The sequence below is a fragment of the Plodia interpunctella genome, chromosome 18, assembly GCF_027563975.2.
Source record: "Plodia interpunctella isolate USDA-ARS_2022_Savannah chromosome 18, ilPloInte3.2, whole genome shotgun sequence".
Classification (NCBI taxonomy): domain Eukaryota; kingdom Metazoa; phylum Arthropoda; class Insecta; order Lepidoptera; family Pyralidae; genus Plodia; species Plodia interpunctella.
Window position 1 is genome coordinate 3,914,464 of NC_071311.1, and position 19,432 is coordinate 3,933,895.

General features: G+C 32.9%; 1 protein-coding gene and 1 long non-coding RNA gene across 5 annotated transcripts in view; both read right to left on the reverse strand.

Annotated features, from left to right (window-relative positions):
• Positions 1 to 19,432, reverse strand: part of Sema1a (Semaphorin 1a) — a 318,087-nt gene that overhangs the window by 249,966 nt on the left and 48,689 nt on the right. The gene's annotated exons all lie outside the window — the stretch shown is intronic.
• LOC135309892 (uncharacterized) lies at positions 533 to 19,235 on the reverse strand. 2 transcript variants are annotated; one of them, XR_010370141.1, is made up of 4 exons: positions 19,106 to 19,235; positions 11,218 to 11,388; positions 2,944 to 3,297; positions 533 to 978 (listed from the first exon to the last, which is right to left on the reverse strand). It is a non-coding gene; the product is annotated as an uncharacterized LOC135309892 (long non-coding RNA). The 2 variants fall into 2 exon arrangements; XR_010370142.1 differs by lacking the exon at positions 2,944 to 3,297.

A 19,432-nucleotide genomic window follows, 5' to 3' on the forward strand; every position in this document is an offset into this window, starting at 1 on the left:
ATAATATTGTCATTTGTTTATTAAAGTGAAAAGTTAAAAGACCATAGCGATTTTGTCGATAATTCTTACATCGAAAACGTTATTTTGTAGTTTTTTAAACGTTATATATTGTTGTATGACTTACTTTTTTTACTGTATGCAAATAGGAAATGATATTTTATTTATTACATTTTGCAATGATTGCACATTTTTACATACAATTATGTACAAATGGTATGTACAAACTTATGATTATTCCATAAAAATAAACAGAAATGGCATTGTTGTATAAATTTATAAAAAGAATAATTCTAAATTTTTGACTCGAGTAAACTCTAAATTCCTACGGGAGCTTTTAGCGAAGAATATGTTGTTAGTTTCGCACAATTTAGTCAGATCTCGTAAACTCCTGACATTTGTAATATCTCAAAGCTGCTTATTTACCTGCGCCGCGACACAGTTTGCTCTTGACAACTAAATCCCTACTAAACATAACAAAATATCTAACTATACATATTAAAATTGTAAGTGGGCTATGTCTATTATGCTATACATATGAGATATTAAAGAAAATAATTGTGAGAACTTTAGTGGAGGACTCTATTACAAGCCAAAACACTTTTGTAAACCTTTTTTTATCTGTCAGTCTGCATCACTATTTGAAATTAAGAAAATGTCAAGTCATAATATGACATTTCATTATTGGTTTTCATTATATTCTCAACTTTCTATTTTTTTTTTAATTACATATTGAACAGTGCTGAAGTTCACACCAGCCAGTTACAATGTCACCGAGATGCCCTTTCAGCGCCCAATGAGTTGGCTATGTCTACGACGTGATGGGACTCTGTTAGGGCGCAATTTACTCTATTGAAGGACAGTTAGAGAAAGCAAGAACTGGAACACTCAAATTTGGTTACCCTACAGCTGAACTCTCTCTGGTCTTGTATTTGCTCATTTTGTATACTAAAGCTGTGACGTTATGTGTAGATTGCGTACCTGAAAACAAAAATACACAACAGGTTACAATCAATGTAAACAGATATATAACAAAAGTTATGAGCCAGACTGTGAAACAAACATAGTTCCACAAAGCAACAAAATGCTAAGCAAACAATTTTTTTACGTACAGTTCCTGTTTATAATTAAAACCATTGTAAGAATTAAAAGTTAGGTTAAAAGACATTATATAATATATCAAAGCTCGGTGGAGGATACATTTGATTTTATTTTTAGTTATTGTTATAGTTAGTTGTAGTAATATGGAAAACAGATGTAAAAATAAATACGAGTATTGTAGTAAATATCATAGTGTTTAGTAGTGTTTTTGATTAGTAATTACCACCTAGTTAACCTGAACCACATCCGAATAATCATGTGGTACTTTAAGTATAGTATAGTACCCGTGAGGGTTATTCCCGCCCTAGGAGCACTGCATAAGCTTCAATGGATGTCGTACGAAGCGACTAAGATTCAACGAGCAAGGACGGCATTTGCAATGAGGTTCCAGAAAATAAAATCAGAGACGAATTTCAAAATTTAAAGGTTATTTTTTAGAATGACCACGGAATCCTCATTCTCGTGTATGTCAAATTTATAAACATATCATTATATAATCTCTTCGTTGTATGTGTGTTACTCTTGACAAGAGGCTTGATTCTCAGGATCGCTTTGAGGTTTCAAGTTGAAAATCGAATAGTTACTCAGATTTCTTACAGCAGTGAAAAAATCAAATCTCGATTACATTAATATAAAACAATTTTGTATTATATATTTTTCAATTTTACAAAGGTATCAAAACTTGTACATATAATATATGGTACTTGCCGTTGAATCATGGTTTTTGTAAAAATAAAAGTAAAGTATTAATAATTATAAAAAAGCGAATTTTATGGAACCCTTGATGCGTAATTCCGACTACGCACTTACCCGATTTTTCTAAATTCAATCCCAAATTCAACAGCACTTACTTGGAGATTATGAAGATCAATAGTGGTGCTATAATAGTATTTGACATCGGGCACAATTTATTGGTCAATTACTGGACACAGGCCATTAGGCCATTAGCTTTTACGTGGTAATCTGTTATTGATACGGGGCAGCTTGTGTTAATTACACCCTTTGTATGACCCCTTCTATTAGTATGCAGTGGTGGTTTTAGCACGACATGCATCCTGGGCGACATTTATACGAGACCACCAAACTGTGTAATTTTGTTTGCAAATCGAACTGTCCCAGATCGGTCCAGTGGTTATTTACTTCAGTCGGAGTGATATAAGGGTTTAATATAAAGTAGCAAAAAATACGAATGCGGCGCCCCTTTACATACAGCGCCCTGGTCAGTCACGCAACAGCGCCCTACCCTAATATACAGCTACTATATGGGTGTTTCAAAGTACCAAGTATTGTTTTATATTCAGTACAAGTCAGTCCGAGTTAGTTGCTTTGAGCATCTATTAGACATAGACATGTATTTTTAAATTAGATCGTAATTAACAAAATAGTTTTAAGTCAAATTCTAAAGTGTAAGTCTCGCAAACGCTGCTAGTGTCATGGGCACGTTGCCTCCCTGTGGCGCGTTGGAAGATTATTTTTATTTATAGTTTTTTTTACAACAATTTGATTTTTGTATAAATGTTTTATGTTTTATGGTTTGAATACAAATTCACACATTTTGTATAAATATATAATTGTAAAGAATAGGACGACATTACATAATGTTAAAATAGAGAGATAATATAAGAACGATTGACAAGCAACACCGGGGTAAAGAAAAGATGGATTGATTAAAAAATCTACACTAAAGTATTAAATCATAGATGTATACTTCCCTTATTCATAAAAAGCTATAGCATTCTTTATGCTAAAATATGTTTTGTCTCGTTTGTTAAATAGCGACTAAACATAGTTTAACATAAATCAGCTTTAACTTTTTCTTGAATAAGAGGGTTATAAAATGCATACCTCTTTGATGTACTCCACAGACTATATAAATGCGCAGTCGTGCAACGATTAAAACCATAATGCCCATCAGCCAGGCTTACATTAATACCCCGACATCCGCCATCAAAAAACTCTTTGAATTTCACAATCAACAACTTTTAATCTGTGTCATTATGCAGTCAAGATTCATCTAACTTAGTCCTTTTAAAACTTATCTAGTTTACTAGTTTGTGCTCTTCTAGACGACGTGAATAATAGACGACATCGCATAAGATACTTGCGTCGGGAAATTTTCGACAGCTGTGTGGTAACTTTTTAAAATTAACTCGAATAACACGAAGTTGCTGGCTGAACATCGCATTTACAAATGTGATCCTGAAAAAAATTTGACACTTTCACATAGAATAAATAGGTTGCACAAAGGGCCCCGCGCTGGTTTTGACGTACCGGAACGTAACTTTAGCAAAATGTCATCCTGAAAAAATTTGGTTACTTTCACGTACTATTACGTTACGTTCTCAAAAGAAAGCTTTACAATAAAATCGAATGAAAATTGTTATTAAATATAAAAAGTAGTTGTTGCAATATCTCTGTACATAATATAGGTGGTTATAATAAAAGTACATGTAGTCTCAACAGGCATGTACCTAATATTTATGAATGGCGAGGGCAACATTATAAAACTTGACAGTAAATATTTAACTGGTTAAGCGGGTTTTACATTTATTCACAAGGGTTCGATGATGAAACCCTAAATCATTTTCAATCGACATGTATTATATAAGTTCCGACCACTCGGAGAATCCCCAACAAAATTAAATAAACATAAGGAAATAGCAAGTCAATGGCTTTGGCCCAATCTTGTACAACAATATTCTGATTTTCAAGGATATCTATTGCTACCCTTTACACCCGAATAAATAATTTAAACTCGAGTCAAACCCAGATTTACTTAAACAAAGGTGGTCTACTTAATAGGGTAATACATTTTGGTCATTTCTGCGATCCGTTTCAGGGCGTGGTCTCACTGATGGCGTCATTGCACTTTGAAATAGATCGGCATATAGCCAACATCAAGTGAAGTTACCTCCTTCAGAGGACCTCTATGTAATGGTAATAGCGACGAGTTTTCAATGAATACAGGCAGGATTACGTATTTGTTGTTGTACCGTACAATAATCAAAATTAGGTTTTGGGCGACTTCCTTGGTGCTCAGTGCTAGCCCGCTGGATGGTTTCAGGTTTCATTTCTCTTCGATGTCAATAACGCGTAGATTGTACAGTATTTACTTGGAGTTAACAGTCTACATTAATAATAAGAAATAATTACTATATTGATTCCATTTGTTAAATTGGTCTTCAAAAGTAATAATATTAGTTTTGTATCATTTTTTAAATTTCAATGGAAGCTCATTCCTGAAGTGTAGTAAGTATTAAATGAAATCTGAAATAAATATTTTTGCACTTTTAAATAGTGAAGGAACTTATTTCAGTCAATATACAATCCGTGTACGTTCATAGGACTTAAAGTTAGTAATATTAATTGTATTAAAATTAAATTAAAATTAAGATGTCGTTGCGCTTATAAAATGTATTATATATTTTTAATACGCTTACAATCCCACCACCCAGATCGTCCAACTGACCACAGCACTTAGCGAATTAAACATGTCACAAGTTAATGGTTAATGCAGACAAGGGTAGGGGCATTAGAGCAAATTAGCCGTGTTCCCGAGACAACGACGACTAGACTAGATCTAAAATAATTGTTAGGATTAAGTAGCCCTTCTAATATAACCTTAATAAGTGATATTGGCCGAGCGAGAACAAACAAACATTAGACTCAAGATAAGACTTTTTTCTACCAGTTTAAAAAAATCAATAATATCGACTTTCAGCCAGTGTTATTTCCAGAAAAATAAATTAAAAGTTAAGAGCTAAGAATTGATCCTGGCATGATTGTTGGCATAAAACAAGTTGATTTGCTTTAGTGAAAATAATAAAAAAGTACTGTATTTAGTAAAAATAATAAAAAATATATACAAATATTGGAATTCAGCGAGCACACGAAGTGAAATAGGTAAAAAGGTCAATTGCACTCATAAAGCAGACATATTGCACACGAGAGTGGTCCGTGATATTCCCAATTTCAATTGCATATTTTATTTAAAGCTCTTGTGTGCTTGCAATTTTGTGAATATGTTTTGCGGCTTTTAAAAAACAAACCGAAGTTTTCTGTCATGTTATGATTTTTTTTACTCTCATGAAATTATTGTTATATTTCTGATCAAGTACTCTCCTACTCAATCACTGCACGAAAAATCGAAAAATATAAACTGAACTCACACAAAAAATGCAAAGTATGTACGCCTTTTTATATAAACGACGACCGCTATTGCTGCAACCCCTTTTAAAATTGCAATTAATTAAAATTTATTAATATAATATTATGATTATTATAACATAAAAATTAATTAATTAAAATTGCAATGGGCCCATTGCAATTTTAATATTAATACATAGCCAAGAAGCTAGGTATGGGTACATCGATGACCTAAGGAGCGATGGTATATATAGATAGCCTACCTAGGTATATAGATATATACCTAAGCTATCTATATACTCACATATACATACATGTATACTCAATATGTGTTTTTATTTTCCTGTAACACCAAAAATTGATTTTTCGAACAACATTTGGTTTAAACGGCGGCGATACGACGAATGGAGCCGATCACAATTTTGTAGGTTTTCAGTATAAACCATGACAGCTAATGCGTAGGACCCAGGCCGACAGGTCGATTGACTTTAATACCTAAAGGGTAATAAAGGTAAAAAGGACATATTTTCCTAAATTAAATATCATGTCCATTAATGAGCGTAAGGATCCACATTTAAATAATTTTACAGAAAACATATTTCGGAGCTCAAAATACACAACTAAGTCAAACATGGCCGCCATGCGAACGGTTAAACACATTACCGTTTCCTTTGATGGGCTTTACTTTAATGGACCCTGTTTCGAGAGAACTCTCGCGAATCACTTAATCTGCCGTGGGGATACATTTTTGTGTGATTTATGAGGTGCTCGTGTGGCTAGGTAAACATATCGATTTCTTATGAGTAACAAATACATCCCACTCATTGCATTGGTTTCGTCCGAGGCTGTGACGCCCAAAAACCGATTTGATTTGGTACCGAAAAGTGATTTTCTGGCTAACATGGATAACGTTACTTTTTGGGTATGCTGTTGTTGTCTATCAGCTGTCAAAGCTTTTTGGATTATGGCTCTATTATGAACATAGACATACATGCTTCAAGTTTGGAAGGTAGATATAACATCTTAAATTATATTATCGATACGCAAAGAAGAATGAGATGAGAAGTAGTAATGTTGCAAAATCAAAATCACGTAATGTATGATTCAAACGCCAAAATCTATTTCATTCAAATGAACGGCAGAATCTGCACTCTGTCAGGTCACGGCAGAACTTACATCGAAAGTCGAGACGACAGTTAAATTAGGATCCCAATCTTGAGAGTATTGGGTAATTCTGTTGTATATTTAAATTTATATAGTTATTAAATAGTCAGAAATAGTTATTAAGTAGTCCACCTGAGAAAGTCGGATCGAATTTGTTTTCGAACCGCACGGGATAGAGGTGAATGAAGGGGCATGAAGGTGTGACCCAGCAGTGGGATATAGGATATAGGACTGCTGTTGATAATGAAGAGTTTATTAGGAGTTTGTAAGTACACATAATTCTTATATTTCCATTTTCAGTTTGCTAGTCTAATTTTATAAAAAAAAATACGTCGTACAAAATTACAATGCGGCGTTTAAAATTATTTACTACGAGTCCACGCGGTTTTAATCAATAACTCTATTTTTTTTTTGTAATTAACTTTAGGACTACATCATTGTTTCCAAAATTCACGAAAACTTAGAACAAAGTTACCTACTACAAATGACTTCAATTTAACTTGTCTATTAAGAACATTTTCTAATCACAATATGTCTGTAACGTTCAGTATTTAGAAGGCGTTAATTTCCTTAATAACTATACCACTTAATCAAGATTGAGCTAATTTCATGAGTTAGTGAATTTATTAAGCGCTTAGTACAGATTATGTTGGCTTAATTAAACTGGTACGATAAATTATCTTATCTAACAAGACTGGCAACTATTTTATAACTTTATAGCGCATGTTCGTGATACATGAACATAACATAGCATTTCAAAATGTGAAGACGAAATAATTATATTCCTACTAATGTATTTGTAGTCAATACCAAGAAATTTATCCGGTTATACGTGGCTTTAGGTTTTGACGACTCTTGGTTCTGTCTACCCCATGAACGAGAACGAGGTCTACAATTCAACTTGGAGCAAAAATACATTTTTTGTATGTATGTATGTTTGTAACGCGATGACTTTCGAACTACTGGTCTGATTTTGATGAAATTTAGAAGGTATGTAGGTTCTGACAATTGAATTTTTAAGTTCGTGGGACATCTAAATAGATTAAATCGTTTTTGATATATGCACAATTTTGTAAAAACTCATCAAAAAATTGTTGTGTACGCGAGGCCTAAGTTCGCGACGAACACAATTAACGAGTATTTTCTTAATTTTCATAAAAAAACGCTATTATTTTTTTAAAGAAAGTTTAGTTCAGTCGATGGCATTTTAAGTTAGTCCACTCCATGTATGTAGCGGCGAGTTTGCAATGAATTTCAGTAGGTGTAGCCAGGCTAGTATTTTCAATTAAATATATAAGTCCAAACAACGCAGAGTTCCACATAAGCATAATGGAAGTAATGAAGAGAAATAAAACATATAAAACAACAATATATGCTACGGAATTCAATTGAATTGGTACGGAACCAATTCCGAGCGGAAATAACCAACTCGTTACAACACACCGCATTAAGCGAGTTAGAGTTTCATTGGAAATAGCTTGCAAATAAAAATTGTACTGTATTCCCTTTTTTGTCTAAACACTCGTCCACATTGGGCTCGGTTGGTGCCGGCACAGGATAAGTGTATAATCGCAATATCCCATACGAGTTGGTGTAGATGTATAGTCGATACAACAATAACGCACAACTGTGATCACACTAACTTACCAGAAGTTAGTAACAGTCGGATCAAATTTATCTACACTCGACTATACTTTTGTTGTTAGCGGATTATTATTCAATTCAAAGTGAAAATATAGATAATTTGTAAATAATGGATTAATTGAATTTGAAACAGTATAGATTTTTAGGTCACTTGTAATTTTAGTTGCAGTAACTTTCAGTGATTTTAATTGTGAATTAATGAAAAAGTAACTATGATCATGATGATAACCTTATACTTATAAACTTTATATAATAAATTTGTGGTTTTCGTGGACGCACCCTAACAGGGCAGCAATATATGAACGCGAAAAGTTTTGATTCGAGCAATGGCGCGAAAACTCAATTTCTACTTGTCAATACGGCATGTAATTTATTCGCATATAACGAAATATTTCAACTTTTAACTATGTTTTATAACAATAAATTTCTATAACAACATTTCGGATAAAAATAAAAAATATTTTATTAAGTATGTAGGTAGAGATCTGCCACCGATTTTACTTTCTTTAGTTAAATCGGACCGCTAGATCTGATCCTATGGGATAATATATTTATAGCTAAAGTATACATTTGTTAATCCGGCACGAAGGAAAATATGGTATACCTACGTATAAGATAAAGACATCGTAACAATGCACGATAACAAGAGATGAGTTTACAAAATAATCATATAATCCGATTTTCGCGGGACGAAATCGAGATTTCAATACTCGCTAGATTTATCGTATTTGTTCCCGAGGCTTTGTTGGCTTCGATTTATATATTTGTTGTGTTAATACAGGTTTGTCGTTCCCGATTCAGAATTCAACATTTGAGAAGTTTTATGGTCAATGTAGCTATTTATACAACAGAGGCCCGAATATGCGGCCAATACATATATACATTAGTTATATTGTTGAAAGGTTCCAGGTTCGAATCTTACTATTTGTTACATGAGTTTTTTTTTATCATTATGTCACATGAGTTTGTATACCAATCTGACTCATGTATAGTTATATATAATTATTTACGCCTAAGAGTTGAGTTGCAGAGTTAAGCAAATTGTGTTAACAAAGCTCGAATAGAAGAAGTTACACGAAAGTAAGAATATTTTTAAAATTCCTACAGAAACCAGCCCCGGGGAGCAGCTAGTATAACCAATATTATGTGTACAACAATGCGTACAAGCAGCGTTACATTATATATGAACATACAAGTTCGCAATACTAATTGAACGACAAGTTTAGGTCAGTGCATTCGACATTTCAAAAGCCATTTCGTATGTCTAAAACTATTCAGCCAATACGTGAATTCCAATAAATCAAACACATGTTTCGGTTGCAATATCTAACCAATTTATTTCTACAAGCAACGGAAACACTAATAACGGACGTTAAATCGTAAATAACGTTATTACACAACGGATTAACGTTACAACAAACAAACATAACCAAATCAATAACATAGTGCGTAGAAGTTGGAATCCATTTTAACATTTGTGTAAAGTCCCCAGAGTAATCACAGTATGGTAAACTAGTTCTTGGCTTCAGACCTTCGGAGGGCCTTCACAGTTTACAGCCAGGGCTACCAACGTCGGGCTTTAGTCGTCTTTTGGGCTAGGGTTCACACAGACCTAGAAAACACCTCAACTCGACTCGACTTCAACGGAACCGAACCTTACAGGACCGCTTCCTTGTCAGTCTTTTCGTCTATCTATCTGTTCGACTATCTGTCTGTTTATCTGTAAAAAACCTTTTTCTCAGAAACGCTTCTCGAAACGTTAAGGGATCAAGTTGAAATTCATAACAAACTAGCTGCGTTCCCGTGGGAATTTCGGGATAAAACGTATCTTATATGTTATTTCAGGTTATATTCTAACCGTGTACTAAATTTCATTACAATCTGTTCAGTAGATTTTGAACTGAAAGAGCAACAAACATACACACATACATAGATACATCCTCACAAACTTTATATTATTAGTAGGATAACGATTTCATTCAACCATGAATCGATCTATAAGTTAATACAATCAAAATGATACGATTTGAGTTTTTGGCGTAAAAGGAATTTCATGCCATCCTAAATATTTTTAGGTTTCAAAACCATCAGAAATTTGTGACATAATAAAATACCAGCGGAATATTTAAGATTATAATTAGTGTGTATGGCTTTTTATTAGCGTGATATTACATGTGTGCAAGACCTGCATAAACAATAACTTATCCACTTTTATGGCAAAATAATACATTTGACTATTAATATAATATAAATGGCAACCCTATTCTAAGGTCAATTTTCTTGTTATATTACATTCCTCCTATCTGCGCAATGTTCTGGTTGTGATTGCCGAATAATTTGTTAACAATATGCCATTGAGATCAACATCTTGAAACTTTAATCGGTTTCGAGTTCCAATATTGTAAAACAAGGTCTGGATGTGTACGTAGATATTTCGGGAACAAAGGCCGAATGAGCAAATACACAGTTTATATCCGGGAACTAGGATGGGAATTGTTTAATAATCATACGAGTAGGTTAAAAATAACCTAACCTAATAGGCCACTTCGTCAACCTGTTCAAACTTGTGCAATTGAAAAATAAATCGGCGTTTTTTTCTTTTTTAGCACTAGCAATATTTAAATGCACACTAAAATCCGATTTCAAACTCAAACGTACATAGGTAGAAGAAAACAATTCCATACATTTTTACTTGGAAATAGTTCCAAACTTCTAATATCGAAATGCACTTTATCTATGAAAGAGCCTTTGACGCCCGAGGCGAGAGGGTGCAACATCAAAGATGTCTTCGTGTTGGGATATCTCATACAGGGGCATATATAGCCTATCATCGCCATTGGAAATAAAACTCTAATGTACACTGCTACGCTATAAATTCGCTTACCATTTATCGCCACATACGTTTTTTAATAGTTTCGGAATTGGCTTTTAGCTTCCGGAGAGGTAAGCTTCGGTTTTCACCGCTCTTAGGCACAAGATATAACTGTAATACCGCCAATAAAGTGTATGTCTTTTATTTAACATTGTCGCAATAAACATCACGAGAATTTTAAGCAATTTGTTTCGCGTTGAGATACGTTACGTTAATTGCAAGTTATACAATGAATACCCTCTTTATGTCTACAATGTGCTTGGCCTCAACAAGTAATTATACATTTTATTAACCTCTGCTGTCTTTGCTCTCAAGTAGTATAATTTAAGGGCGCATTTTAATGAGTTTCCCTTTATTTGTTATCTTTACGTTTCTTCTCGTCCAAGGAAAGTAATAATTATAAAAACCATTTCTTTTAAACGGGTCTTCTTGGTCAAATTTAGGAGTATTTTCTGCCACCATACCTGAAACAAAGTAAAAAATAATGAGGGTTTTTATGTCTACAATTAAATATAAACACTATAATATCAGGTAGGTATATTAATAATTAAATGTAATTGTAATTTACATAGTTTAAATTAAAAAGTCCTTTCAAAATGGATTAGGAAGTCAGGTCTGGTACTTAGTGAACAAACACGTAACATAGTTTGATATACTATACTGTCGATCTATCTAGTTTTATTACTATCCATCGAATTTAAAGACTCAATTCGATTCCTATTCGAATAAAAAAAATCATCTAATTAAATATTTGAATATGTAGAAAGAATATTAAGAACAAAATTGACAGAAATAAAATCCTTTAAACTGAAGGCTCTATTCCAGAAGTGGGAAAATTAACCTGAATAGGTAATCGCCGCGAGTGTGATGCATTATAATTGCATATGCGCACGCCACTCTGCCTGGAAAACTTTTTATTGAAATGCAGTTCTCTGTGCAGTTGGCTGACTCTGACATCAGTTTTAAAAGAATTTAGTTTAATTCTAAATTCAAAAATAGCTATCGCTAATGCTCCTGTATGCAAAATCAATAAAATAAGATTTGATTTAAATACTTCTTTTCTTTCACCATAATTAGTCGTATCTAGATTAGGAATTTAACTTTTGAAAAGTATGAGGACAAATAAAATCTTCGTCGAATCAATTTTAGTGAACTGGCAACAGCATCATAGAAAAACGAACTATGATTATAGCGATAAATCCGATATATATGAATTAAATGTTCTTTCCTTGTGCAATAGGTTTCTCAGAAACAACAAAATGGCGCAACCAGAAGAGTATGCGGAACGGTGCGATAACTGAATACCAGAAAATTAACAGCAGTTCAAGTCCTATGGGCTGTAATAATTGCAATCCTGCACGCGATTGGTTTGTTTATTGAAGCCTCAGGGCGTTGGATTTTTTTGTTTCATTTCCTGAAAGAGCAAGTTCAAAAATTTCACCAAGTTTCGGATTAAATATATTTTGCTCAATTGATATTCTGACATTTGTTTGATTATTATTTACTGTAATGGCAACTAGTGTATCGCAACTACAAAATCAACTAATATGACAAATAAGTTTGAAAAGTGTTGTCTATACCTATAACTTAGGATTCACAGAAAACATAAGAATTAAGAAACACAAGCCATCACAGTCCTTCCTCTATTGCTAATGGAGAAAACTAAAATTGATTCCTAACACACGTATTTATTCGGTAGTCACTCTCTCAGAGAAGGTATGAAAGGAAATAGCATAAATAACAAACAACCCGAAGTAAAATCACAAGCGTTAGAGAAATGAACAAAGCGAATTATTGATCGGACAGCGAGTGCAACAAAAGTCACTTCAGATAACACTCCTTTATTTTCACCATTGCCAGCCCTAAGCCCACTATTTTAGAGTTAATTTAATTTTCCACAATGGCTACCCCTGAATACGAGAGTATAACTAGCACAAAAAACCGACTGGATCTCGTAATTGCACTAATTAACTCTCAGAGTCACGTACAAATTAAGATGGCGAAGAAAAATTCAAGTGGGGCTTTACTGAACGAATGAACGAACGAAAACGCTCATTGGAGTCGTTAAGGAACGGAGCGGAATTAAAACGATGTGTTTTTTGATTTTTATATTTTTCCGGATAGGTGTCCGTTTATTGTTATTTGATAAATAAAATAATTAGGATCGCCGAAAAGGTACTTGTTTTAATTTTTATTTAGTTCTTGTGTTAACCAACCTGCATCATTATTTTAAAAAATAATCTAAGTTTATATTAAACAAAGGCAAATAAAAATGTACAACCGAAAATCGATGCGCACGGAAGGCTCGTCACGTGAGCACAGTGCAGTCACGTCACATGTCAACTGCGTGTCTAATATCAAATTACCTAACGCCGAACCTCCGCTTCACCGCATACTATGTGATTATATTACCTTGATATAGTAGATGAAGTATTATATATAAAAGCACAAGCTGCATCCTGCATTAGTTGAGAATAACTAATATGATGATTTTAATGATAACGAAAAGTAAATATAAAATCTCATTCAAATCACAAATTTACGACGCCAAAAAGGTTATAACCATGACGTCAAGATTCATGACACAAAAAAATACATAATAAAATTAATAGTAATGTATGGCACCGACTGGAGGCATAAAACTAAACTATGTGTTTACAAATAGATTTGTTATACACTTAATTTTGAAAATAATAACGATAAATAGTTCGATTCCAGATTTCTTCATCTCATTATTATTATTCTCTGCATATACAAGCCTCCTAACAGAGGTTGATCAGGTTTACTTGCCCTCGACTCGACTCTCATCGGGCTAAAAAAGTTACTGAACACATAATGTTAATATGAAGCGCTACATACAGTGCGCTTGCCGCCAAAATTATAATATGTTAATGGCGGGAGTCTGTTGCAGCTGATGTGTGCATGCCAGGCTGAAAGGCCTGTAATAATGTTAATCAAAAGGTACTTCAACGCGAATAGGTGCTATATAATAAGAGGCTTGGCATATATGATATGTTAAGTAGATTTCTAAGCACATCGTGAGTAGTATTATTTAGAAACAGTGACAGTGACGTGTCTGTTAGATAATTATAATTAATATAGGTATTTGTAGAAGTATTTAGATTTATTTACGACTACCTCACCCCGGGGTTTCGCTCGGGGAATTTCGAGATAAACATTGCCCTATGTGTTATTCCAGGTTATATTCTACCCGTGTACCAGATTTAATTACAATCCGTTCAGTACATTTTGCGGGAAAGGTAACAAATATATGTATATACACATACATCCTCGCAAACTTTCGCTTTTATAATATTATAGGATTTACTATGTGTATTGTTGTTATTTTATGTTGTGGCATACTTAATTATCCTCGTATAATGTAAACATTCTAACCGTTATAATGTTAAACTTCTAAGTTTAACAATATAGTTATATAGTATGTGTTATATACTAGAGTATATGTTAAATAATATATTATTGTACATATACGAAAATCGATATCATATGCGAAAACCTGAAAATGTTGTCCTAGATATTTGTTAGATCACTCGAGCTGATTGAGGAAAGTATGGTAGGTTTTCCAAATAAAAAGAAATATGTAGATTTATATACTTTCGATATTGTATTTCATACGTAAAAATATAATAATAGGAAAGGTAAATACTTTTTCTAATTATTTTGTGATTATCAAACGGCTATTTTATGAAATCGTGCTGAACCTACCTGGGGAAATTGAATAAAGCAAACTTTGATTGCAAAGCCAATAAAAATCTATGTCTATTCATTCATTCTGTTCATTCAATCATTTCTAATCCATTCACAGGCCAAGTAATGCAGTGAATGTGTGCTGAAATTTTACTTACATATACCAAATGTTTGGTAGGTATTTTATTTTAATTTTTTAACAAAGATAACACTTGCAAAAAAAATCCTAATTGTTATTAACTTTAAAGTTTAATTATAGTTTTAGACTACAGTGTTGCAAACGAATGACTTAGGTTAAATTAGATCTCGATGAAACTCGATCATACTAAACGCAGGAAAGTATTGCATTTCTCTCTTACATAATACTAAAACAAGTCAACTTTATGTGGTTTTTACTGATCTAATTATAGATTCCATAATTTTTTACATTTTTTTATTATATTGCAAAAATATTATAACTTTTTTAATTCAATCCAATCATAAAAATGTATTTTTAAATCACGTAGATCCAACATGGCAGCTGCAGTGAGCTGTCAAAAAGCGCGGGAGATGAATGTCCGCTGATATCCTGACGTGTATCCAGAATAGTTAGTGACAAACTAAAAATTGATTTATTAAAATCTAAAATGTTGCAATATTTTAGTTCCATAATAATGAATAAGTATTTACACATTTAGTGTGAAATTGTGTGAAATATTTGTATCATTCAATGTAGAATGATTTTTTTTTAATATTATTCGTCAATGGGTAAATAGGATCAACAAAACACATTTTGTTCTAAAACAAGATGCTAAAAACTATACAAATCGCGAAGAAACACCACAACACATACACAAGCAAAGTTAATATGGCCGAGAGAGAAAAAAATATCTCCAAAGACAGGTGACGTCACTTGAGTGACCTGTGAGGGATTACAGACGTAAGCTGCACACGGGATCGCCTCAGAGGACTTACAAACTTCTTGCGGGATTTTGTACAGTTTCTATAGACATACTTATAAGGTATAATGATAGATGTGTGTGTAATTAGATGTTTAGCTAATGTATGGCTTAGGAACGAGATTAGAGTTACTTTAGTTATAAATAAAGAAGAGTAGAGCATGTGTATATAAAACTAGGATATAAAGGGATAAGTCCGCATCGTACATGTGACTTGTATTAATTTTCATTTATGTACATACTTTGTGCAATAAATTTATGAGAAACAAACGAAGACATTGCTATGTTAAAATTCTTGCCGTGTTATTTGCAAAGTGTAGTAAAAATATCCTTAAGTAAGACTAACTTCCGATAAAAATAATAAACAAGACAATTTTACAATATTTAATTTATAAGTGAAACAATTACAGAGCAATGACGTCTAGTAGTTAGAGACTGATTATATTGCTTTACGTTCACTATATTCTTATAAAATAAATAAATACATACCTCACTAGTAAGACGTACTAGATCAATTTTTTTTATAAAACGAATTAGCATATTTACACCAATTTGTTTCATATACATTTTTATGTTTTTTCATTCTTTCACTCCCAGTTACTGGCAACTAATAAAAAAATCTTACGAATAAATCCCATACTAACAATTCCGAACTACAAAGTCATTCCAATTTCAAATTCAGAAATACCTTCAGTCCTTTACTTATTCATACAGGATAGTAGGAACAAAATATCACAGAGCATAGAATAGACAGTTCAGTGCAGATTCACTATCCCCTTCCCAGCGTGTAGACAGTCGCCGAGGGAAATCCGCCTGATTGCGCTCGCTCATTCGCTATTCTGCTGGTCCCGCGTAGGGTGCATTTTCAAATTGGCAGGTTTTCCTTTTTTCCTAGACTATACAACCCGCTTTGATTGATATAGGTACAGTACAATTCGAACGAAATAAAATGAGTTATAAGATAATTTTATTTTCCTTTGAATGTGGGATTTATAAGCGTTTGACACGTACGGCGTCAGCTTCAGAAATGAAATGATTTACACACACATTTCTAGGAAAGCTATTTATTACATAGAGTAACATGTAAACGGATGTAAGTAAATAGCTACACGTCTTGACTTTGTATGTTATCTATTTACAATTCCAAACTGTCAAATGAAAAATAAATATTTGCAACTCACATGATGTACCTATATTAATGTATATTTATGGTCTACAAACTTTTGCCAGTGATTTCGCGCTGTGAGTTTCTCTGCGAACGCGGAACAGACATTATTTTCATAGAAACTATTACAGTCATTTTGGGGTTGATTTTTGAAAAAAAAAAAAAGTAACCTATAGTTTAAACTTCAACTACATGTACACCAAATTTTATAAAAATCCGTCCAGCAGTTTAGCCGTGAACAGACCAGAAGATTAGCCGTCCAGCAGTTTAGCCGTGAACAGAACAGAAACAGACAGACTTTCACACTTACAATTATTAGTATGGATTTATCCTATACTTAGGAATCGTGTATAATTAAACAAATAATGTAGCTCGTATAACACCTCAATGTATCACACATAAAAAAGACACATAACGTTTTATTGACGACACGTGTATAATACAAATTCCATAGAATACGTAAAACAGCGTAGCCATGTAAATACGCGCAGCTCATACATACTAAAATATATCTCAGTCGGTCAAGCGTAAAGTTACTACATTGATGGATACTGTCGTAAGTCGTAATATACGATTGTTACTGTTGACACAAAAACATAAAAAAAACTGCATTTTAGTTGAAAAATATAAACCTTGACCTTATACATTTTAAATCATCCGTATCCTTACATATAAAACAAAGCCTCTGCCGCGTCTGTCTGTTTGGTCGCGATAAACTCCAGAATTAGAGCATGAATTTCCATTAGGTTTTCACCAATAGATAACTTGATTCCTGAGGAAAGTTTAAGTGTATAATTTATTGTATTTTTATCCGAGCGAAGCCATGGCGGGCGGCTAGTTTATCCGAGCGTTTCGTTCTCTTACGTAGCCGTTCAGCTTTGGAGCCCAAGGTCCGCTTTCCTACTATTTATATTCCATATTGCACTTAAATATTACGAATTCAACTGTAAAAAGTATAGCGAATGTTGTAGTGATGGTGATAGCGAAGAAAGATAAATAATAATATTTATAATTATTTGAATGCATGTTTAAAATTAGTAAGTTATTTACTTGTATTAAAAAATTAGGTCAATTTTGACGCAACGAATTATTCGAGCATAATTACTACTAATTACATAAACTTTAATGATTAACTAAAATATTTGCAGGTTAATTGTGAAAAAAAAAAATTACAGGTAAATTTTCACGCATTGAGTTAATCAAACGTAACGTAAATTTAAAATTAGTGAAAATAAATATAATTGGATATTCCCAACTAAGTTTATTAATACTAGAGTTCGATCCACCATTTTTTTATACAATTGAGCAAGCCAACTGGTAAGCGCCCTGAAGGAAAGAAGTCCTGAGCGCTGCTCAAGTACACCACACACTACGGATGTCATAAGCACGTTACCGGCCCTGATAATCTTAAGTCATGTTATTTCAAAGTCATGTCATATGCCTTGAGGCAACATAAACAATATCTGATACCAGTGTTAGCAATTAATACACTCAAAAAGAAAGGAAGATAATATTTTCACGCTTGTTATTAAATAAGTTCCTCGTCAATATGTGGAAATAACGTTAATTTTGTGAATTTATTATTAATAACTAACTTTTACCCGCGTGAATGTCCCGCGAATTAATTTTGTATCTATTACTTTCTCCGTACTCCTATATATATACGAAGATTGATTAAGTTTATCATATTACGATGCCTCATATTAAAATAGTTATTATTAGTGACGACTGAACATTAAATTATTTTTTTTATGTTTCTTCTATATAAACCCTCATCAAAAGTCTAGTCAACATCTACTGTTGCAAAATAGAATTCTTAGAAAAGAAAACAGGCAGTGATCAAGCAACATCGCTCCGGAGACTGTCAAAAAGGGGCATTAATTAGTTGTGCGAGTTTCCTCACGACGCCGCTGTGAACCAAGTCATGACACCGGCAATAAGCCGCACTGCCTACAAATTAGGTGGCATTTACTATATTTCTAAAGGTAGGTTAAGAGGCGTAAATCCACCTGGTAATAAATGTAATTTGATTAATAAAATTAAAAAATATACATGATTGTCAGCAATATGCTTCGTCGTTAACACAGAAATTTAAGTCAATATTTATTTTGATCCTTTGTATCTCCTGATGATTAATAAATAATTAAAAATAATTAAAACTGAATTATTTTTTTAAATATATACGATTGTCAGAAATATCTTTACATGCTTCGTATCAGTAGCATGCTTCGTCAAAACAGATATTCAAATAAAATTGTTAAAAAAATGTCAGAAAAAAATTAGCCACGACCTGTCAATTAGATGATAACCGAGAAATGCTTAATTATTCACAATGGACTGATGACATGAGCTTCATACGTAAACACTTACAGGTTGACTGGAAAAGATCCCTTCATAGTTTAAGTTCACGTTGTCTTTATAATTTGTTATACATGTTCAATAAAATGAATACACAGACAAACACTGGAACTGTCCGATCATTAGTGAAGTCTAGAATGAATTAAGCGTACGCGTCGACGCGGCCCAGCCCATCCCATTCCAGTTTTTCTTCTGGAATACGCACTGACATAGAACGGGTATGCAAATGCGCGCACGCAATAACAATAAATTTATGAAAAAATACCACTGTAAATATTTTATACTAGATGCTTACAGAATATTTATTTTATTTTTCACAAAATTATATGAAATGCTTTG